Source organism: Sminthopsis crassicaudata, chromosome 2 (genome assembly GCF_048593235.1).
Source record: "Sminthopsis crassicaudata isolate SCR6 chromosome 2, ASM4859323v1, whole genome shotgun sequence".
NCBI lineage: Eukaryota > Metazoa > Chordata > Mammalia > Dasyuromorphia > Dasyuridae > Sminthopsis > Sminthopsis crassicaudata.
The window spans coordinates 518159143-518183412 of NC_133618.1; the positions used below are offsets into that span (position 1 = coordinate 518159143).

The window sequence follows — 24270 nt, forward strand, 5'->3', positions numbered from 1 at the left end:
TTGTTTTACTTTTTGAGTTGATAATAATAATAAAAAAAGAAACAATTACTAATATTTAGGCATGTGAAATCTAATTTTTAGCAATGCTGTCAGGTTGACAAATTACTCTTTTTGAATCAATTATTATCACATTTGATTATCACTTTGGACTATAGTCTTCTCTATAAATTGGTTTCTACCAAGAGTGCCAAATTAAAAAAAAAAAAAAAAAAGAAATAGATCCCCATAGGCCATAAAATGACTTAGAAAGCAACAAATTAACATTATCTAAGCTGTATTTTCATTTATTTTATTTTGTTTGTATATTTATTTTATTAAACATTTCCCCAGCTACATTTTATTCTTGTATGAATTTCACTGGGCAGTAAATTTGACACCTCTGGCCTAGCTTATCTCTAAGATCTCTTACATTTTAAAATTCATTAATTCTCCATTCATGAAGTAGAGAACTAAATAAATAAAATTCTCATCCAAAGACTCCTACAGGGAAAATAGAATTATCTAACACTGGTTGAATATACACAGTGTTAGCACTATGTAATTTAGGCCATTTACCTCATTTATTTGGGGTGAAGAAACAGAAGCAGAAGTAGGTTAAATGCCCAAATTTACAAAATAGCAGCAGATTGACATTTATTAAGCACCTACTGTGTACAGGCACTCTGCTGAGCTCTGGGGTTATAAAAACAGACAAAAGATGATCTCCGCCCTTGAGGAGCCTAATGGGAGAGATAGAATGCAGACAGTGGTGTATAAACAAGATATAGCCTGGTGTACATGTGAATACGTGAAGGAGGAAGGTCTTCTTGTAGAAAATGGGATTTTGGCTGAGACTTGAAGGAAGTTAAGGAAGGCAGGAAGAGGAGATAAGGGGGGGAGGACAACAGTGAGAAATCCTGCAGTCAGGAAATGAGAGTGTGTCTGGGGTGATAGATGGCAAAGTTCAATATCAATCATACTGGGAAGGATTATGGGGTAAGAAGACTAAAAGGTGGGGTGGGGCTGGGATGGAAAGAGGGACCAGGCTTTGAACAACAAACCGAGGGTTTTATAATCTGTGGGCTAATAGGGAGCCACACGAGTTTACTTGAGTATGTGCAGGGAGGGGGATTGGGGAGAAAGGGGGTAGGAGTGGGGTGACATGATCAGACCTGAACTTCATGAAGATGTAAATGAGCTAGAACTCACTTTTGAATATTGCAACAGGATTTAAACATCTTGGTTTTAAAAGATATGTAATGTGGTCACAGAACACAGAATTGCTAAAATAGTCCTTCTGCATCTATCTGCCCCTGAAGTACCCTTGGCTAAGCTTCCTTTTCTCTAAATTTTTAATTTAAACACAAATTTAGACAATAACAAATAATGTGAAGTTCCTTCTTAGCTATTCCTTCAGGATATAAAAACTAAATTATCTCTTTCAGTCTACCTTATGATCTAAGCTCCCTCAAGAATGCTACAATGAACTTCACCCTGTACTATATGGTGCAAATTAGCCGAGTTTATTTTTAAACCGGGTAAGCTGGTTGTTATAAAAATTTATAGGTCTCACTGTTTCTTTATTTGCCGCCTGGACTATTATGTCCAAAGCCTGGATGGGTCTAGAAAACATATCTACCAATATGGATATCTAGCAATAAACCTCAACTCAACTCCAATCTCCAACTTGCTGGCAACAAATAAAAAGCCAGTGATATCAGAACCACAAAAGGAACTTTGTCTGCTGTCTCATACTCCTTTTTGCATTGCTGACTCAGGTGATATATTACCTGAGGCCCAGATTTCAACATCAAGGCTAGTCACCGAAAGCATTTTGCAAATATCTCAGTGGGTCTTGATTTTCCAGCCCAGTTTAATTGGGCATATGGGGCTCTGGACAACCCTCTTTATTATATCTGAGTATCAATAGGGTTTTATATTGATTTTTATCTTAAGCCAAAATGTAAGATTTTTCCTATTCTCTCAGCTGCAGACTGATTTTTTTTTGAGACTGCAAATGTAATGTAAACACAAACCAGTTTAACAAAGCATAAGGATAAGCATCTTTTCTTGTACATCAAAAAGATGAACTAGGAAGACAATGGAAATGAATTTTGAGTCTGGAGATTTGCGAATCCCTGCCTTGCCCCTTGTTATGTGTGTAAACAAATACTTTGATACACAGTATCCTCCACCCTAGAAAGAGGAAGTTGGGCCAGACAAGTTTCTTCCAGCTAAAACCCTTTCCAGCTCCAAACCTCTGATCCTATAGCAAATGATTTTGTCTTTTTTAAACTTTTATTTGGAGATTAATAAATTACCCAGAATGCCATTCATTTTTTTTAATCAACAGGGGGCAGTAGTATGAATCAATCATCTCTGGTTATAATTATAAATAAATGTCTTTGCATATATTATTCAATATCATCAGACCTCTGGACATGAACAGAATATTTAGTCCAAACACATAGTTTAATTTTAATACCATTTCTATGTGATGAAATTAATTCAATACTACTTCTAAAATTCTTATAAGGGATTAGTTTCATCCAACTTGCAAAGACCTCTTAAAAAAACTAGAAATCTGAATAATTATTTAAGACAATTCTCACTTATTTGGATGTGCATTTTTCATTTCGTGGATTATTTGCTATTTATTTCTCTTAATCCCAAGCCCTGTTTTCTATGTCTCATTGTATATACTTTTTTAACTTTAGTACTAGCCTAAGCAAAACATAATGAGGGAGGCAAATATGATTTTTAAAACATTTTAAATAACACAATAGTTTCCAAGTTAATTTTTTTTTTTTTTTTGAGTTATCTACCACTTTCTGAGCATCAGTATTATTGTACTCCATCCTTAGGTTAGATCACACATTTAGTCAACTTATTAACTTAAATTCTTTCCACTTGAAAAGCTTTGTGCTAGGAGAGATCCAAAGGTAATTGAGAAGTGTTGTTCAGCCATTTCTGACTTGTGATCTCATTTGAGGTTTTCTTGGCAAAGATAATGGAGTGGTTTGTCATTTTCTTCTCTCACTTATTTTATGGGTGAAGGAAGGAACCGAGGGAAACAGGGTAAAGTGACTTGTACAGAGCCATATAGCTAGAAAGTGTCTGGGCCAGATTTGAATTTAGCCATCCGAGGCTTCCTGATTTTAGGCTTGGCACTCTTTTCACTGTGCCACCTAGCTGCCCTAATGGAGAAACAGACCTTCCATAACTCAGTGTGATGACCAGGGCTTTGTGCTATATGGTGCCGATCTTGGCACGAGGGAGAAAGCTGACAGTTTTCTCCATGCCATCCTTCCCCAGTGCCATACCCACTTTCTCTCCCTAGACCGTGTTCAGGTTACTATTCCCCTCCTCTCTCTTGTTGACATAATGCCTTTCTCTCTAGTTTTTGGTTTTATTTTGTTTTTAACTGCCACACCAGTGCAACTACACCCACCTCATGCTATATTGCCAGTCTTGGAGCATGGAGGATGCCCAGAGTCAGAAACCATGTGTGCCATCCTCCCAGCAGAAAGCCTCAAATATCTGTCTCCTTCTGGCCCACCTTTTTGCTCAACTAAATTTGCTGTCTGGTGCTGCAAATCCTATTTATGGTTCTACTCCCTGAGCTCTCAGGGTTTATACCAGCAAATCAAGAATTGTGCATTTCTCAGATTATTAATTTCCTCTCAATTATTAAAAGGCAAAGGTCAGATTATTATAAATTCACAGAGGGAAGTCATTTCCTGGGTTTTCCACCAGGGTGGAAGACAAAACAGCTGTTTCCTTCCTATCAGTATATAAAATTGAATCCATATATATATTTAATATTGCCTTTTAAAATCCTATTCTGAGAAAGCAGAAGCAAATGCCCATTTGGTGCCCTCCATCCCAAATTGCTTTTGTTTATTCTAAAAGAGGGACATTTTGGCCAGCCATTGAGTTTATTGCTTTAATTTATGGATTTTTTCCTACAGTTATAGCCAATCCCCTTTCCAATATCTCTCTGTTCTTTTTTAAGGGGCTTGCTCTGTTAAACTGCTTTAAAAGGCAAGATTCTTTACCTTTATGCTCAGTCTTCTTCATCTAGTCCCAGCTAACATGCAATTTTTTTTTATTAAAGCTTTTTATTTTTCAAAACATATACATAGATAATTCTGCAACATTAACCCTTGAAAAACCTTGTGTTTCAGTTTTTCCCACCCTTTTCCCACCCCCTCCCCTAGATGGCAAGTAGTCCAATATATGTTAAACATGGTAGAGATATATAATTTTTTTACAATAAATTTTTTACCACTCTACCTTAATGTTAGTACTTTCCATACAAAATAATCTCCTTTATCCTCTGCACATAGTTGTTTACCTATTGTCTCTCTGGTTAAACTGGGAGCTCTTTGAGGGCAGGAACTATCTTTTGTTCTTTTTATATCCCAAAACCAGACATATAATAAAAAGTATAAATATACATGTTGACTTGTTTCACTATTGGTTTGTTTTCATGATGATGATAGAAAGAAAATAAAAACAATCCATGCATTTTTTTTTTAATCACCGGTTTTCTTTAATAAGGCATACCAATAAGAATTATTCATGTGAGAGCAGACAAATTATATTCCTCAAAAGCCTAACCATTTCACAAACAGGTATAGCTTTATGAGTACACTCTCATAATACATACTAATAGTTATAAATTATATCAGCAAAATCTGGAGGCATAAGATTTAAAATGACAAATTATTTTTATTAAATTGAAATATCTTGGCAGTCATTTTCATATGCAGACTACAGACACAGTGTGGCCACTTGTGTCAATACATTTGCAGAGTTCAGAGTCTGTATATTATTAATGATTTATTATGTTATATGGGGCTGAGATTAGTTTTTAAAGAACTCCCTTGCCACAAAAAGCTTTCTTTAATGTGCATGCACAAGTAATCCTGGATGTGTATTGCAAATTAAAATAATCACATGAGTTGCAATCACCTTTTAAATTTAAATTCTTCTGTAGTTTTATTTTGGAAAAATGAAATCTAGGCCCCAATCTGTGCTAGTCATTAAATTCTTTAAAAAAAATCTTCTTTTGCATCAAATAAAAAGGAAGAATGCATGCCGATGGAGCTTTAGAACCGTCCTTATTGGTAAGGGATTCAGCACTTCAAGGATCCGTGATCAGTAAAGGTGGCCCTGACTGAATCCCTGCTGCACTCTCATCAGCTCTTTCCATGATGTACTGTGGCCAGAAAGTTCATCATCTTGTAGCCATCTGGTCATGGTCTTTAGTTCCCAGAGCAGACACAGTCTGTCCTTGGCCGGTATTAGCAGCTTGTACAGATGAGTGGGACTTGCCAGTTTGCACTCAGCACAGCTTTCAGGAATCCTCACCACATCTCACCGAGGAGTCAGAGAAGGACTTTAGTGGAGGAAATCACTAAAAAATATGGACTACATAAGTAGTGCAGCTGTATTTAACTTCTGTCTGCCTCAGTTTCCTTACCTGTAAAATGGGAATAAGAATAAAAACAAATGGGTTGTTGTCAGGCTAAAAATGAATTAATTGTAAAGTGTTTCATATAGTGTCTGGCACACACTAAGTATGTTAATGTGAGCTATCATTTAGTAGTAGTTGTAGTAGTAGTAGTAGTAGAAGAAGAAGAGGAGAAGTTAGAGTTAGGGATCTAGAAAATATATATAAAAAGTTTTGGGCCATACCTCATATGAGAGAAGAAATCTGAATTGTTGTGGAATTAAAAGATAAAACAGACTGATGAGCTCTTGGGTCACCATGTAGTGTGAGCAGAAAAAGCCTTTAGTTCTGATAAGATTATCCCCAGAAGCAAACAGTAAGAGCAGGGATCAACATCAGCTCAGCCTTACAGTTCCAACCCTTGTGGAGGTTACTGTACAAAATCAAAAAGTCAAGTTATGATGTTAAATGCTCAATTTGGTCACTTAATCTCATCATTATACATATATTATATGTTTTTCTGAGTTTCTAAATCTTTTCTGTATCATCTATGGATTTCGCAAAACTTCCCGAAAATTCCCACTTAATTTCTTATGCCTACCTGCAATATGTTGAAACCATGATGTGGAAGAGATACCTGTAATAGCAGCAGCAGTAGTAGTAGCAATAGTCCATAAACCACTGCATAGGAAAATGCTACTTTTTTCTTTCTTTTTTAAAAGGCATTGTTTCTGTAGTTTGTAGCAGCAGCAACAACAATAGTAACAGCAGCAATAGTAGTAGCAGTAGTAAGAGTAATAGTAATAATAGTCCATAAACCACTGCATAGCAAAATGCTAGGTTTTTTTAGGCATTTCTTCTGTATTTTGTAGCTGCAGCAACAGCAGCAATAGTAGTAGCAGTACTAAAAGTAACAGTCCATAAACCACTGCATAGGAAAATGCTACTTTTTTTAGGCATTCCTTCTGTAGTTTGTTGCTGCAGCAAAAACAGCAGCAATAGTAGTAGTAGTAATAGTACATAAATCACCACATAAGAAAATGCTAGTTTTTTTTGCGAGGGGTTTAGGCATTCTTTCTGTAGTTTGTAGCAGCAGCAGCAACAGCAGCAATAGTAATAGCAGTAGTAGTAAAATAGTCCACAGACCACTGCTTAGGAAAATGCTAGGTTTTTTTTTTTGTTTGTTTGTTTTTTTAGGCATTATTTCTGTAGTTTGTAGTTGCAGCAGCAGCAACAGCAGCAATAGTAGTAGTAGTAATAGTACAAAAACCACTGCATAACAAAATGCTAGTCTGTTTGGTTTTTTTAGGCATTGTTTCTGTAGTTTGTAGCAGTAGCAGCAATAACAGCAATAGTAATAGCAGTAGTAATAGTAGTAATATAAACTACTGCATAGGAAAGTGTTAGTTTTTTGGGTTTTTTTAGGCATTCTTTCTGTAGTTTGTAGCAGCAGCAACAGCAGCAATAGCAGTAGCAGTAGTAATAGCAGTAGTAGCAATAGTACAAAAACCACTGCATAAGAAAATGCTAAGTTGTTTTTTTTTTTAGGCATTCTTTCTGTAGTTTATAGCAGCAGCAGCAGCAACAGCACCAATAGTAGTAGCAGTAGTAATAGTAGTAGTAGTGATAGTCCATAAACCATTGCATAGGAAAATGCTAGTTTTGGGGGGTTTTTTTAGGCATTCTTTCTGTAGTTTGCAGCAACAGCAGCAACAGCACCAATAGTAGTAGCAGTAGTAATAGCAGTAGTAGTAATAGTCCATATAGCACTGCATAGGAAAATGCTAATTTTTTTTATTTTTTTAGGCATTCTTTCTGTAGTTTGTAGCAGCAGTATCAACAGCAGCAATACTAATAGCAGTGGTAATTGAAGTAATAGTAACAGTCCATAAATCACTGTATAGGAAAATGCTAGTTTTTTGAGTTTTCCTGTTGTTTGTAGCAGCAGCAGCAGCAGCAGCAGCAACAGCAGCAATAGTAGTAGTAATAGTCCATAAACCACTGCATAGGAAAATGCTAGTTGTTTTTGTTTGTTTGTTTGTTTGTTTTGTTTTTAGGTATTGTTTCTGTGGTTTGTAGCTGCAGCAACAACAGCAGCAATTATAGTCGTAGTAATAGTACAAAAAGTACTGCATAGGAAAATGCTAGGTTATTGGATTTTTTTTTTTTAGGCATTCTTTGTGTAGTTTGTAGCAGCAGCAATACTAATAGCAGTGGTAATTGAAGTAATAGTAATAGTCCATAAACCACTGTATAGGAAAATGCTAGTTTTTTGGGTTTTTTAGGCATCCTTTCTGTTATTAGTAGCAGCAGCAGCAACAGCAGCAACAGCAGCAGCAGCAGCAGCAATAGTATTAGTAATAGTACATAAACCACTGCATAGAAAAATGCTAGTTTTTCTTTTACAGTCATTCCTTCTGTAGTTTGTAGCTGCAGCAACAACAGCAGCAATAGTAGTAGCAGTAGTAATAGCAGTAGTAGTAATAGTCCATAAAGCACTGCATAGGAAAATTCTAGTTGTTTGTTTGTTTGTTTTGTTTTTAGGTATTCTTTCTGTGGTTTGTAGCTGTAGCAACAACAGCAGCAATAGTAGTAGTAGTAATAGTACAAAAAGTACTGCATAGGAAAATGCTAGTTTATTGGATTTTTTTTTTTTTTTTAGGCATTCTTTCTGTAGTTTGTAGCAGCAGGAGCAACAGCAGCAATAGTAGTAGTAGTAATAGTAGTAACAATAGTACAAAAACCACTGCATAAGAAAATGCTGAGTTTTTTTTTTAGGCATTCTTTTTGTAGTTTGTAGCAGCAGCAGCAGCAACAGCAACAATAGTAGTAGTAGTAGTACATAAACTATTGCAGCAAAATGCTAGTTTTCTGGAGTTTTTTAGGCATTCTTTCTGTAGTTTGTAGCAGCAGCAGCAACAGTAGCAATAGTAGTAGTAGTAGTAGTAGTAGTAGTAGTAGTAGTAGTAGTAGTAGTAGTAATAGTCCATAGACCACTGCTTAGGAAACTGCTCGTTTTTTATTTTAGGCATTCTTTCTATAGTTGTAGATACAGCAGTAGCAACAGCAGCAATAGTAGTAGCAGTAGTAATAGTAGTAATAGTATATAAGCTACTGCATAGGAAAATGCTAGGTTTTGGGGGGGGTTTAGGCATTCTTTCTGTAGTTTTTAGCAGCAGCAGCAGCAACAGCAGCAACAGTAGTAGCAGTAGTAATAGTAATAGTAATAATAGTACATAAACTACTGCATAGGAAAATGCTCGGTTTTTTTTTAAGGCATTTTTTATGTAGTTTGTAAAGGCAGTAGCAGCAGCAACAGCAGCAGTAGTAGCAGCAGCAGTAGTAGTAGTGGTAGTAGAGTACTTTGCAACAACATAAATCACTACATAAGAAAATCCTAAGGTTTTTTTTGTTTGTTTGTTTTTTAGTTTTTTGGGGTTTTTTGGCATTCTTTCTGTAGACTGTACCAGCAACAGCAGTAGTAGTAGCAGAGTACTTTGCAAAACCATAAATCACTGCATGGGAAAATGGTAGTTTTTTGTTTTTGTTTTTGTTTTTTTTTAAAGGCATTCTTTATGTAGATTGCTATATTTTAAAACCTTGGCATCTGAATGTCCAACTGAGAAAAATTCCTTTGGCATGCATTCTTTTAACTTCTTTGAAAAATGGCAAGAAAGAGCTTAATGATTAAATCAATATTAACACTTAAGTACATGAATAAAAAAGGTTTTCATAGAATCTTTGATAATGAAACCTGTTTAGCAAAGATTGACCTGCTTTGTGGTGGTGGAAAGACTGCTGGCTTTAGAAGTTAGAGGACCTAAGTCTGAATATCAGCTCTGCCATTGGTGACCTCTGCAAAGCTCGTGACCTCAGTTTCCCCACTGGTAAAATGAGGACCAGGTCCCTTCTAAACCCAAATTTATGTTGCCACATTGCTTTTGGTGCATGGATTTTTATGAAATTTCAGTATCACTTATAGACTTTCTGTTACATTCATATTTCTTAGAATCATATAACTGAATGACCAGCTAACTGGTATATACAAGTTAGTCACTGAAAAATAGAGGCTGATAATATCAATATGCCTTCTGCAACAATATTCTCTGTTAAGCTCTTGGGAATTCTTTTTGGGGAATTCTCTTTCATGAACAGCTATGTGATATTATTGAAACTCATCATGATTTCAGCCCTATGCCAGAGATTTGATGATCTTGATTTTAAAGCTGAAAGGGACCTTAGAAGCCATGGTAGTCCAACTCTTTCATTTTCCAGACAAAGAAAACCCAAGGAGAATAAAATGGTTAAAGAGAGTAAATAATCAGTCTTGATTTGTACTGAGGTCCTGTAAATTCAGAGGCAGTCATTTTTCCATTGTGCTATGCTTGCCCCCTCCAAAAATTTAAAATTAGTTCTCAACAACAAGATTATGTGATGATCAATTCTGATGGACTTGGTTCTTTCCAACACGAGATGATTCAGATCAGTTCCAATAATCTTGTGATGAAGAGATCCATCTACACCCAGAGAGAGGACTGTGGAAACTGAGTATGGATCACAACATACCATTTCCACTCTTTTTGTTGTTGTTTGTTTGCATTTTGTTTTGTTTCTCAGTTTTTGGAGGATTTTTTGCTCCTTGATCAGATTTTTCTTGTGCAACAAGATAACTGTATAAATAAGTATATTAGATTTAACATATATTTTAACACACTTAACATATATTAGATTATCTGCCACAGGGTAGGAGGGGAAAATTTGGAACACAAGGTTTTGCAAGGGTCAATGTTGAAAAAATTACCCGTGCATATGTTTTGTAAATAAAAAGCTTTAATTAAAAAAAGGGATTAAAAAAAATAAAATGAGTTCTCAGCAACAGAACATGAAGCTGGGAAGAACCCAGTTTAAACCCAGCCTTAGACATTTGCTAGAGGGATCACTTTGGGCAAATTAATAAACCTTTATCTACTTCAGTTTCCTCATCTTTAAAATGAATACCTATCTAGGACTTTTCTTTCAGAATCTAGGATAAAATGAGAAAATATTTATAACATTTATAAAGTACCTACCTAAATCGCACTATAAATGCTAGCAATCATTATTATTATTATTATATATTATTAAATGATGCCTTAGGGTTTGCAAATCATTTTATATACTTTATTTGATTTGCTCAACATCTCTGTGAGGTAGAAATTACAGGTGTTATGCTCATTTTCAGATAAGGAAACTGAGAGGTCATAATCAGACAAATAGCAATTATTTGAGGAATGATTTGAACATATTCTTTCTAAATTTAGCACTCTATTCAAATTCATGCACGAATCACATGTCGTTTTGATGTCGGTTACAAGCACAAGGATATTCCTCCTTGGACATTTACTACCCATGTTACTTAACCTCACTGGTAGTCACTTCATCTCAATGGACTGTACATTCCCCCTGCCCAAAAGCACAACATGGTCTCTGAGGTTACTTCAGAGTTTAGGTCTTGAGTGAAACTTCAATTCATGTCCACCCCTTTCCCACTGACAGAAGAGCTTTGATCCTGTACAAAAGGAAGAGGGACTCCATAATCTCAGGTCAGAGGCAAACTTATTTCCAAGACTTTCCCCTCCTGGCACATCACAGAAAGACACTGAATCTAAGACACAGAATAGTGTTTTTAATGAAAACATGCCAGAATCTTGGCTCAAGATGATCCATTTGGCCAAGTACAAAATCAGGAAAATGTTCATGATTAGATTTAGGATTCTAGTTTGGGCACCCGGAGAGTGGTCTTTAAAAAGCAAAAAACTCTAGATTTTAGAAGCACAAAGAATTCAGAAATATCTAGTGAACTGAACCTTTTTGCTATTGCAGCCACTCTGCAAATTACAAGCTTTCTGCCCTCGGGTTGGCAATTTGATTCCTAATCAAGCCAATAATCACCTCCCCAGCATCTTCATGCAGTGCACAGATTCCTATGCCTCCAGTGGGGGGTGGCTCCCTTGAAGGAGAAAATAAGGAATGACTCGATACCAGGAAAGCAGGCACAACTTTCTGGGTCAGGAATTGGCTGTAGTGGGGCTCTGACTGCCAAGAAACTTGCAGTGATGTCACAGCCCTCAACCCAGCACCACCAGGAAACACTAAGGAGCAGAGGACTCACAAAAGACTCCAAAAAAACAAAACAAAACAAAAAAACAAGTCCTGTATTTCCCAGCTACAAGAAAAGCAGCAGAAAGAGATTTTTTTATGTTTTATATTTGGTAAGTTCTTTCTTTGTCTCTTTGTCTACTTCTCTTTCATCCCTTCCTTCTCCTCCCTTCCTCTTTATCTCGCTTTTTCTCCCAGTGTTAACTACAGATTTAAGTAGAACAACTTTCTGCAGGAGCTCTGAGCAGCTCAGCTCCTTAGGGTGAATTCTCTGAGTTTTGCTTCAAGGCTACCAATGAAATTTCAGAATTGGAGGAAAAAAGGTATCTCCCTCTTCTCAAATGCAAATATATAACTTAGTTTTCGAGAGGAATCAGAGAAAAGAAATCCTTTCATTTTTTATCTTGTAGAAGTATGAAATGAACATTTAAAATCTGGAGATAAAGTCCTTTTCACCCCCCCCCCCCTTCAAACTGGGGTCCGATTCTTTACTCAGAGCACCAGTTCACTCTGAGCCTTGGACTGGAAAATTAATAAACCTTCCGTTTCTGAGAACAAAAGTGTACATTTAAACCCGCGTGTTTGGAGTGTTACTTTTCCCTCCCTTTTCTTTCTAATACTCTTTTTAAAAGATGTCACTTCAAGGACATTTTCATTTCTCCCACAACATTTTACACGAAACACTTGTCTGTAAAACTGGCTCATTAGCCTGCAAAATTATACTGTACTGAACGACTTTCATTCAAAGCAGAAATGGGATTTTTAGGAGGCAATTTCTGTATTTTATAAAGATAAAGCCATGTTTGATTGCCTCTCCCCAGCTGTTTTGCTTAGTGCTTATAAAGAGACAGTGGGTATGTGTTGGGGTGACAGCTGGGGGTGGCTGGTGCGCTGGAAGTGTCCCTTACCTTAGGAGGGGAAGGGGAATAGATCCCACAACTAAGCCAGAACTTTGTCCAACGCCTGCGCGGCAGATCCATTAGGCAGTGAGGGTTTGTCCTCAGGACGCCGGGAGTAAACCTGAATAAAGAGAGGGACGGGAGAGGAGCGAGACTGCAGCACAGACACTGAGGGGCTCCGGGCAGGAGCTCTCGGGGGCGGTGGGAGGGGAGGGGAGGCCAGGAGGCCAGCCGAGGGTCACCGGGCGCCCAGTCCGAGGGGCGGGGGCGGGGGCGGGGAGAAGGGGAGGGGGCCTGTGCGGGCCGCGTCGCTCCGCCAGTCAGCCCCAGCCTGCGTCTCCTTCGTGCTTGGGGGTGGGACCGAGCTTCAGTGCTGTCTGATTGTTGGGAGGGAAAAGCAGCCTCCCTGGCTCTCCGGATGGATTGACTGGAGATGGATCGAATTACACCATTTGCCGTGCTCGGGTTTGTTTTGCTCTGGCTCTGTCCCGCTGCTGAAAGGGCTGCTGGCGAGTTTCGGGATTATACCCAGGAAAGCAACACCTAAGAAGACCGGATTTTTCTCCCTCTTATTTTCCCTTACCTTGGTGGGTCTCACGCTTCCCCGCCCGCTTCCCCCCATGAGGTAAGTGCTTCCTTTGGAAAAGAAGAAGGGATCTCCGCTGTCCAGAGGCGGTGGGTGGGGGACCGGACTTGCAGCCGGGCATCTCTGCATGCGTGTGCACATAGACGGACGGGTATTTATAGTGCCGCGGAGAGTTGATTCCTTTCGCGGGGAGCCCTGTCAGCACCGAGCCGGGAGCACCGAGCCGGAGTAGGGGGTGATTTGTACTCGCCTTTGCTGGAGATTTTGGGGGAGGGGAAACTTGGAACAGGAAGAGCTACTCTTCTCCCTGCGCACCCGCTACCTTCTCTCCCCCCAAAAATAAACGGCAGAAAGGGGGCGAAAGTTGCCGCGGTTGTCTGCGGTGCTCCCCGTTCTGCCCTCAGTCGCACTGGGGTTCTTGGGGTGCCTGGCACGGGTGGTTTCCCCAGCGATGGACTGAGTGCCGGGACCGGGGTGGGGACTGGAGACCCCCGTGCTCCTCCCATTCCTCCTCCTCCCCACACTGGGCTCCCAGACGGCGGTGGCAGGAGGCTGGGACGGGGAAGAGCCCGGAGGGAGGACGGGCGCGCGGACCCTCGAGCTCCGCCAGTCCCCGGCCCGGCAGCCAGCCTGCAGCCCGGACCGCGGAGCCAGGCTCCAGACGGGGGCTACCTGTTCCGGGCTGCCGTGGCCGGCTCCCGACGGCTCTCAGCGCGGTCTGCGCACGCCCGCGGGCCCTCATCGGACACTCCCGGGGCTCGGACCCCCGAGGCCGCAGGGACCCGTGAGGGACGGCGCGGCCAGCCTGCCCCGCTGCCGGAGCCCGCCGCGGCGGCCGGGACCTCGGGTCGGGGGTGTCACCCTCCCCATCCCTGCCCACTCCGCGGCAACTTTCAGGGCTTTGTTCTGCCCGCAATGATTTAGTGAAGCGTCTCGGACGGGCCTCCGCCGGGCCGGGGGAGCGGCGCGGGATGTGCTCGGTTTCCTTCTCCCATCAATTATGAATGGAAACAAATAAGGAAGAGTCAATTTTACATGAGCCCCTCCGCGGAGGCGGGGGCGTCTCCTGCCGGGGGCCGCCGCTCCTTCTGAAGGCAACCGGCAACGGGGGTGGGGGGGACGAGGCCAGGGGGGAGGAAGCGGAGAAGATGGGAAACTTTCTTTCCCCTTTCTTTACGGTGATTATCTATTTGTTCCAGCTCTGCAGAAACTGATACAGCGGCTCTGCCTGGGCGATGTGGAAGGGCTTAAATAAGGCTTCTCCATTATTTATAACTCTTGGACTGGAATGAAAGGTCATAGAGGACTGGGACATGCAGAGCCCCGGGTGTGAAAGATCCCTCGAAAACTGACTCCCAGAATCTTTGCTGTCAGGGGGTTGAAAATAATTGTGGACTTAGGGGAAAATAAGTGTGCATGTTCATTGGATCCCTTCCGAATATCATCAGGACCAGCTCGGATGGTCCTGAGCGCTGCCATTCCGTGCAGTGCTCCCCATTCCGTGCAGTGCTCCCCATCCCCCGTAGTACTCTCACGGTGTTGCTCCGTACTACCAGACGTCGGAAGCCCAAAGGGGGGAAGGGGTGGGGGCGGGGCGCTGCTTTCAGAAGCAGAGTGTGCACTTGGTCACAGGCAAGAGTGGATGGTTCAGGGCAAGTTCATTCCCACTTAATGGAAAACCGTCTCAAAGCCCGTGACCTACTGACTGTGGGTCAGCAGTGGCTTCTTGGAAGGAGGACGTTTACATTGTAAATGTGTAGGGGGAGGGGGGAAGGGGGATGGACTTCACCCTTACTGTATTTTAAAACACACTTTTATTCGAACATGCAGAGATGTGTGGTGTGTTTGGCGGGTTTACACCGTGGTGGGGAAAAGGAGTGATGAGTTAGAGAATCCGAGTAACTGACACTGACAGTAAATCGGTGACCTTCGAACATTCTCACTGGCGGGGTTGGGGGGGGGGGCTCAGTTTTTTTCATCTGCCTTAGTTGATCTCTAAAAATTCTGTGATTTCAAAACTGTCACGACATTTTCTGAGCATGTTTTTTCCTACCAAGCATCCTGAGTTTGCTTGTTTGTTTTTAAAGAAAGTATCGGCCGCTTTGGGTATTTCCCATCTTTTGGATAATAAAGTTGGTTCTTCCCTCATTTCAGCTTTTGGGTCTTCCTGAAATACGCCCTAAAACTTCTGGGCAAATAGAAGCCTGGGAAGAACATTTGTTGCAAGGATTCTTTAAGATGCCTTCCTCTTCTTCTTGAGGAATCTTATCTCAGGAAGCCCAGTGTGAGAGGGTTTGCTATTCTTTTGTGCGGTCGAAAGAATACAATTTTATGCTGCTTTATTCATGCTGGGGGAAAAAAAAAGAGAGAGAGAGAGAGAAAGAAAGACTCTACCCACCTCCTTAGTGTATGTATATAATTCAGCAAATTAAGTTGTATGTAGTCAAGTTTAAAGTAATGAGTGACAGGCCTATTATATCAACATTTACTCTGGCTTAGATAAACAGAACTTGCCAGTTGAGTTGTGCGATTTTGGCCTATTACATTAATTTAAATCTTTTACAGCAAATTCGTATAGAGTTCATCTATAATGAAGGTGTTGAGGAGAAAAGATTTGTGTAAAATTTATGCTTTGAATTGTCTCTAAGCCTATCCCAAAGACATGGGACTTTGAAAAGGACAGACATAACGTAGACTAAAGATTTCCAAATGTTTCCTTTAGGAGACCAGTCATTTCTCATTGTATCTTTATTTATCCCAAGCAACTATACTTTTTAAAAATTTTAAATAAAATCATTGTCTAGGCTTGTTTCTAGAAAGGTTGCAAGGGAGTTCACGTCATCCTCTAGTCTAAAACATTTCAGTGATGCAGGAGAGTGTGCCAGGAATATAGTGGCTGCCCCATCATAAAAAAAGTAGTTCTCATTTGATTTAAGGTTGTTTCCTTTCTCCTCCCCCCTCACAACTGGACCATCTGGACCTTTCTTATTGGATTGAATGCTCTGAGATGACAGCAATAAACTCTTTAGTCCTTGGAATGATTATGGTTTAGGTATAAAACCTAAGAAGCCATAAGAAGTTCATGCCCTGAACTGGGATGAAAGCATATGATCCTCCTTATTTGTACTTCTTAGTCCCTTTATTGTATTTAGTGGGTTATGCCTGTAGTTTGTATGACTATAGCCCTTCCACTATTATATTCATTGGGATCTGTTACTAGAAATGCACAAAACTGCATAAACTGGATCTCAGATACTTTCATCTAAAGATTGTCAGTGGTCTATTTTGCTGTAAATTGTTAGGGATGATCCTTGGGAAAGTGTGTTCATAAGAAGCTTAGTCATTGTTCTTGAGGAAAATAGATGATTTTTCATTAAGAAGCAAGAAGGGAAAATATGAAATCAGGTTAGTTTCCAAACGACATATGGAATCTTATAACAGTCATTAAACATTGATTAAGTACCTACTATGTGCCAGGCACTGTACTAAGCACTAGGGATACAGAGAAAGGCCAAAATAATCATTAATCTCAATAAGTTCACAGCCTAATAGAGGAGACAACATGCAGACAACTATGTTTAAATAAGTTATGTACGGCATAAATTAGAAATAATCAGTTGAGGCACAACAGTAGAATTAAGGGACATCAGGAAAAGTTTCTGGTAGAAGATGGGATTATCTGTATGTAACTGCATATCTTCTGTTGGTATTGCCATAGAAAGTTGGCATAATCATTATGGCATTGCAGGTGAAAATGATATCCTTTTTTCATACACACACATATATACTACATACACATATATGTATGCATATATAATATATATATATATATATAAATTTAGTCTAGACCTATCATACATAGACACACTATACAAATACACACACACACATATATAAATATAAATTTTGTCTGGATCTGTCATATACACACATATACTACATATACTACATATACACATATTTTACAAATATAAATTTGGTTTGGACCTGTGAATTTCATCAGTGAATGGAACTCCTTGAGAGGAAACTCCCGGTATTAATTCAAATTGGCAATTGATTTGCACAAGTCTTGAGTTGCTAGGGAGTAAAATGACTTGCCTACAGCCCCACCTGACAAGTGATCCTGGAAATGAAGGTCTCCTTTAGCCACTGTGGCAGGTGGCTGTAAATTAATGTTCTTCATGAATAGACATTGGAGGGTGTTAATCTTTATAAAAGGAGGAAGGGGACAAGGGGAGTTTGAGGCCGCCAGAATCCATCAGTCTCAAAGGCATTGTACTAGAGTGTCGGGTTGGATAAACCATCTTTTTCTTTCTTTCTTTCTTTCTTTCTTTCTTTCTTTCTTTCTTTCTTTCTTTCTTTCTTTCTTTCTTTCTTTCTTTCTTTCTTTCTTTCTTTCTTTCTTTCTTTCTTTCTTTCTTTCTTTCTTTCTTTCTTTCTTCTTTCTTCTCTCTCTCTCTCTCTTTCTTTCTTTCTTTCTTTCTTTCTTTCTTTCTTTCTTTCTTTCTTTCTTTCTTTCTTTCTTTCTTTCTTTCTTTCTTTCTTTCTTTCTTCTCTCTCTCTCTCTCTCTCTCTCTCTCTCTCTCTCTCTCTCTCTCTCTCTCTCTCTCTCTTCTCTTTCTTTTTTTTCTTATCTAATTGAGAGTTGGTAATCACATGCTGACCGGGTCACATAAAGAAAAAGCACATACATCTCTTCCTTTTGAGTCACATGAGTATTTTATCTCAGAGTAGAATGAAAGCAAGATTGAAGTCCTAGAGGAGCACGCTGGTGGACTTTATGGACTCGGAGATAGAAGATCTAGGTTAGAAGTCTGCCTCTGCCTCTTATTTTTTGACCCTGTCAAATTGTGGCACTTTGGAGCCTCAGTTTATTCATCCATAAAAATGGGGATAATAATACCTACCTCACAGGTTCCTCCTGGAGATTTTCAATCCTCCCTAGTAAAACACCTTTGTTCCTTTCATTATGAGAGTTGTTAAAACAGGTGTGCTCTCTTTTCCCAGGCTCTCATAAGCTGGTACGTTTGGAGTTAAATATCTATCTAAGCCATCTTTATTGAGTTGTTGCTTGTTTTGAGAATGGCTGCTGGCAGCCAATTCAGAGGAAAGTGTGTTCTGATTTGCTCCTATGTCATATGTAAGAAATAAAAATAATTTTACTATATCAATCTGACAATACCATCCTCAATTGCCGCAGGTACTGCCCGAATTTCTTCCTCAGACCCTGACAACAATGGCAGTGCCGCGAAAATTGAGTTACTTCCATTGGGTCAAATGGGAAAATGGCTGTTTTCTTTATTTTCAAAAGCAAGTGGTATAGAAGCAGTGAAATCAAACCCAGGGCCCCAGTATATAGCCCATGAGGTGTCCTTCTTTCTCAAACTTTTCTTTTCCATTAGGCTTTTGTTAACTAACCCAGATTAGCATTTTAACAACCCTGAAGTGAACTTCTGCCATTCTTTCGACTTGGACACAGTATGTATATCATCCATCATTCTGTCCTTGGCCACAACAGGCTACTGGCTCCATAACCATTTGGAGCTCCACAGAATTCATCCGACTGTGAACAGCACAGCTGGCTGTAGCAATTTTTTCTTCCACACTACTGGCATCATTGTCTGGTTTTGGTAACTAAAGTTAACATCCAGAACGGGAAGTTTCTTTTGTTTGCCAACCTGGCCCAAGCCCCTCCCTCATCCAACTCAGGGGCACACCTACAGACAAGTCATAGTAGGGATTGGGAGTAACTGGGTAATTTTTTTTTTTTTTTTTAATAGGGAATCACCCTACCCTTAATATAGATTCCTATGTAGCCTCTTCAGGCTTGATTATTAAACTACTTGAGTAATGGAATTAGAAGGAGCTGCTCAGACGCCACTCAGACTGGACTTTGAGAATACCATATATTTTGAAAAGGAGAAGAAAAAAATTAAAGTAGTTTATAGCCTGCAGTTCCACTTGACAGAAAACAGAAAGAGCCAGGCTAATTCTTTGGTGAACTACACATGTTATTGCTACATCTTTTTTTTTTTTTTTTTTTTTTTTTTTTTTTACAAAGGCAAACATGTGATTTAGCCCCGTGTCTAATAGTTGCACCAGATGCTTTCTGCAAGAAACTTTTTTTTCCCATTTTTGCAATAAAATGACATAAAAGTAAAAACTTATTACTTATTAAGACATGAAAGGCATAAATTATTATAATAAAATCAGCTCTCTGTAGGTTATTTGCCACCTTTTCTTACCTATGTTTTTGAGCTTTTTTTTTTAAGTCTTCAAAAATCTGCAAATTCTGTTGTTAGAAGAGAATATGTCAGCAAATATTTTTAGACACCTATTGTATCTGTGCTGAGCACTGAATACTAAGAAAAATATTCTCTAAGAAGAAGTGCAGATAGCATGGATGCATATATAATATATGTATTATACTGTATGAATATACTATAACCACACAAATGCCTTATATATGCTTTGTCTGTGTGTAAAACATTTTTATATGATTTATATGTGTATATGTATATTTTTATATATGGCAGCGACATGATTTAATGGTGCTAAGACTACCATATAATATGTACATATATTTGTACAAATATTCTATCTTTTCCATTAGAATGTGAGCTTGAGGGGAAATTTTTTTTATTCTATCTTCCTATACATTGTTTAGCACAATGCCTGCCTGGCATATAGTAAGTGCCTAATTAATGTTGATTGACATGTTCTCTCTCTTTATATACATATACACACACACAAACATACATATAAACACATATACATATAAAAACATTTGCAATGGCAGAGAGGGCAGGAAAAGTAAGGAGGGGAGAATACCTCAGACAGGATAAACAGTCAGTGCAAAGGGATGAAAATAAGATATGAAATAACTTGTGTGAGGATCAGTGAGAAGGCCACTAGGGCTATATTGTAAAGTATGTAGAGGGAAATAATGTATAATACATCTGGGAAAATGTCAAACATGTCATTATACTTGATTCTCGAGGTAATTAGGGGCTGCTTCTTTGGGGGAATGAGGGAAGTCCTGTGGTCAGACCTGAACTTTAGGAAAACCCATTTGAGAGCTGTGTGGAGGATGGTTTCTGGAGTGCAGAGAGAATTGGAATTACGAGAAGTCCATCATTTGTATGTTAAGATTAGATTTCCTTGGCAATTGCAAGCACAGAGAAAACTCTTATTTAATGATTTTCTGATTATAATCATCAAAAAATACATAAAATTAGGAGACATATGCCAAAAGTGTTTCTTGACTTCATTCTAGGATGACCGGAACAAAATACATTTGAAAGGATTTTCAATAGAAGGTGGGGTCTTTCTTTCAGATACTCCTATTTGTGGATGATTTTGTGTTTTTTTGCATCAAGCTCCAGAATATTTGCCAAGCTTTCTAATTGATATCTCAGTTTATTCAAAAGGAATCAGTCTAACAATCCAAATAGGAGAACAAGGTGGATGAAAAATGGCCATTATCCATCTATGGCATTCAATTGGGTACCAATTCATAGAGTTGGTACATGTGTGTATGTGAGTGACTCTAGGTATTGCTATGTAGGGTGTGTATGTCTTTTAGACAGTGCAAGTGGAATATGAGTTGGGGTCAGACTTGAAGGAGGGAAAGAAGAGAGAACAAAGTAAGACTGAGTTGCATTTGGAAAACAGCATAGATCTCTGAACAATTTCTAGACTGTGTCCAGATTCAAAAGCCATTTCTTTTTTAACCCAAGCATTCTCCCAGCAATGATGTGTGATTATATATCATGGAATACCTCAATCTACAAGGAATCAAAATTGCTAGTGATCAAAGGATAATGGAGAGAATACATGCTAGGCAGTAACAGATGGACAGCTCTAGTTCTTTACTAATGTTCCACTGGTGCTTATAAAATATAAAAGAATTTGAAGAAGGCAAAAACATCCTCTATAGAGTAATAGTTAAAAACAAATACAGAGTCACACCGGATGGAAAGTCATGGATGATTTGTCATTTACACCAGTGTATAAGATCACAGATTTGTTAAGTATGAAGATATTGAAATAGAGAAAGGAAATGCAATCCTAGAGTCAGTAGTACTGGTACTTATTATTTGAAACAGGCAGGTGACATTTCCTTCTTCATAAAAGTTTATGTGCTAATTTAGTCCCCAAACAGCTTTGATAATAAGTATCTAACTTTACCATATTCTAGTCTCTGGTCTTTCTGTCATCAAGGAGAATAAAGATGATACTTTATAACAAATTCATATTCCATAATACAATATATACATATATATGTATATATACACACAATGTATACATGTATACAGAGGCATCAATGTTGAATAACATCTAAGCCATATTCTTGCTCTCCGTCCTTCAATTTTCCCCTTTCTGTCCCCCAAATTATGACATCTTACCCCTTTTCCAGTATGCCAGATGAATATCTTATCCTGCAGTTTTTCTCTTTGTTACGGTTCCCTGTCCAAGAATATAATGGCACAGGACAAATGGTGTTATTTATCACTCTCCTTCAAAAAGTGTTTTTGCTTCTGGTGTGATTGACATTCATTTCCCAGTTCTTGGCAGGTGAAGATCCATTATGTATCCTTGTCCCATTTCCCAAGAGTATTTTATTGGCCCCATCAGGAAAGACAGCAAGGGCTGCAGATGTTCAAGCATTAGTAGCATCAGCATGGAGAGAGTAGTACTGTAGTTTCACTCTGTTACAACATGTATTTTTCTGGGTTATGGTTGAATGAAAGCGTCCTTCTGCCTGCATGAGTAATCAGATCCATCTCTGAGAAATTGCCAACTAGGCTGGGGGGCTTTGGGGGAAGAAGGGGCAGAAGGGGGTACTTTTAGATCTTTCTATATTAAAGGTTTGTATTTGGAAAATAAACCCTAACACAGAGTGCTGACATGTCACACAAAGTTCTTCTTAAGTACATTTTGGGAAGAAAACCATGGGTTAAAAACTCCTGGGAGTCTTATATGTGTATATAATAAGACCTCAGAAAAAGCTGCAATTACTTTGCCTATTACTGTAGTCTGTACTTAAATTTAAAGGAGGGAGTTGAGCTATACCATGTGTCTCCTTTGGCATGTAGCAGGAGAAGGAGGAGGGCACCCATCATGATCTGGGGCAGATGAAACTCTGACCAAAATAACATATTCATTTTCTAGGATTAGGCTGTCAGCAGCCCAGCAGATAAGAACACTGCAGCTCCTGCTGCTGGCCAAGGACTCTCAGTGCTATTAAAAGGGTTTTTGGTAGCTCTTTTTAGTTTGTTCTTTGCTGTCATTTATCAGTGGCGGAGTTCCTGAAAATCCTGTGGGTTGTTGGTAGGGCAGGCAAAGGCTCTATATCTGTGGTACAGTAAATGCAATGTTTGTCATTGATTCTCTTTTTGCAGCTTGCCTTAATGGCTAGTCATGGAGTAGCAGGCAGCAGAGACTTTGAAGGCACACCATCCTTAAGACAGAATTAATAGGATCAACATTAGGGTGATTTAGTTTAAGGTGTGATGATGATTTGCTTAGTGACTGGCAAACACAATCCCAAACCAGCTGCCATTTAGTGCTATATATAACCATAGCAAAAGGTAACATTTTACCTCAAGTTACGTTAGGACAGCTACTAATGTTGATGTTTCCTTCATATATAATCTCTTTTTAACTAGGAAAGACCAGAGATATAGATATTAAAATAAACCAGTCAATTAACTAAAAGGTATTTTGTTAAGTCTTTAATATTCCAAGCACTGGGCAAAGCACTGAGGGGGTACAAAGAAAAAGTTAAAACGGCTTCTGTCCTTCAAGAGCTTATGAGAAACAGGATATATATATGGAAGGAAGGAAGGAAGAAGGAAGGAAAGAAAGAAAGAAAATAATGAAGGAGGGAGGAAGGAAAGAAGAAAAGATCTATTTATTAAGAATTTGCTATTGTCTCATTTGATACTAATAAAAACTCTGTGAGGTAGCTGTTATTTTTATCCCCATTTTGTAGATGAAGAACCTGAGGCAAGCAGAACAGTTAAGCAGCTTGTCCAGGGTCACATAACTAGTGAATTTTGTACTGAGCTACATCTATTACTCTGCTGAGTTGCCTCTACAATAAAACTTTAGAGGGAATATGTTAGCTAGCAACTGGAAGAACTGAGAAAGGCTTCCTGTCTTTCAGTTGGCAACTCAAGATGGCTCTTGAGTTGAATCTTGAAGGGAAGTAAAGGATTCTAAGTGGTGGAAATAAAGAGGGAAATTTCTCTTTCCAGATATAGGGAGAGGTACCACAAAACCTATACTTATAGATTGCTTTTGTTTTTGTTTTGGGAAGAATTCTAGCACAAAGAAATCTTGTGAATAAATAGTATTTGAATAGTAATAGAATAAGGTTTACACACACAAAATTTATATCTATTTACATATATACATATATTTATATATTTACATATGTATGTGTATATGTTATATATATATATATACATATATTTATATATTTACATATGTATGTGTATATGTTATATATATATATATACATATATATGTATATATATACATACAAAACGTATACAAACGTGTGTATATACATATATATGCATATATTTTCTCATTTGATCTTCACAGCACAGGAAAATAGGTACAATTACTATCTCCAATTACTATAATGGAGGAACTGAGGCAGAAAGTTTAAATGATTTGTCCATAGTTATATAACTAAGGAAGTATGAGGTCTTCCTATCTCCTGCACTCTGCTTCCTGTGTGAAAGTTAAATATATTTGTAATTTGAATGCATTGCAGATGTGGCTCACCATGGCCCCTAAACCACATTTCAGACTATAATTGATGAGAATTGGATACTTTTCATTTCTCTGAAATCCAAGAGTAAGTACCAGGTTTGGGGAAGAGGAAGCCTTGAAGGTGGACATCTATCTTAAGATCTACTGATTCGGGACTCTTGCCATCAGATTCTTCTTGGAGACCCCACAATGGGGGTGCTCAGGAGGGAGAAAAAGACCGGTGAGAAAGAACATGCTGTACAAAAAGAAGGAAAGTTGGAACGTGTGGCTTAGAAAAGAGAAGACTTAGGCAGCTGGGAACATAATAGCAGTCTTCAAAAATTTCAAGGGCTGTCATGAGAAAGAGGGATTACATTGGTTCTGCTTGATTTCAGAAGGCAGAGCCAGAAGCGATGGGTGGAGGTTAAAGAGAGACAGATTTT

General features: G+C 38.8%; 1 protein-coding gene across 9 annotated transcripts in view; it reads left to right on the forward strand.

The window, feature by feature from the left end:
* The window catches only part of SEMA6D (semaphorin 6D), an 820805-nt gene that overhangs the window by 737994 nt on the left and 58541 nt on the right, over positions 1 to 24270 (forward strand). For 8 of the 9 annotated variants that reach the window (XM_074294392.1, XM_074294396.1, XM_074294400.1 and 5 more), the window contains exon 1: positions 12963 to 13099. The exons of the other annotated variant lie outside the window; for it this stretch is intronic. The gene's annotated coding sequence lies outside the window, so the exon portion shown is untranslated. Of the gene's footprint in view, positions 1 to 12962; positions 13100 to 24270 lie in introns of those variants that run through there. 9 annotated transcript variants of the gene reach the window in all.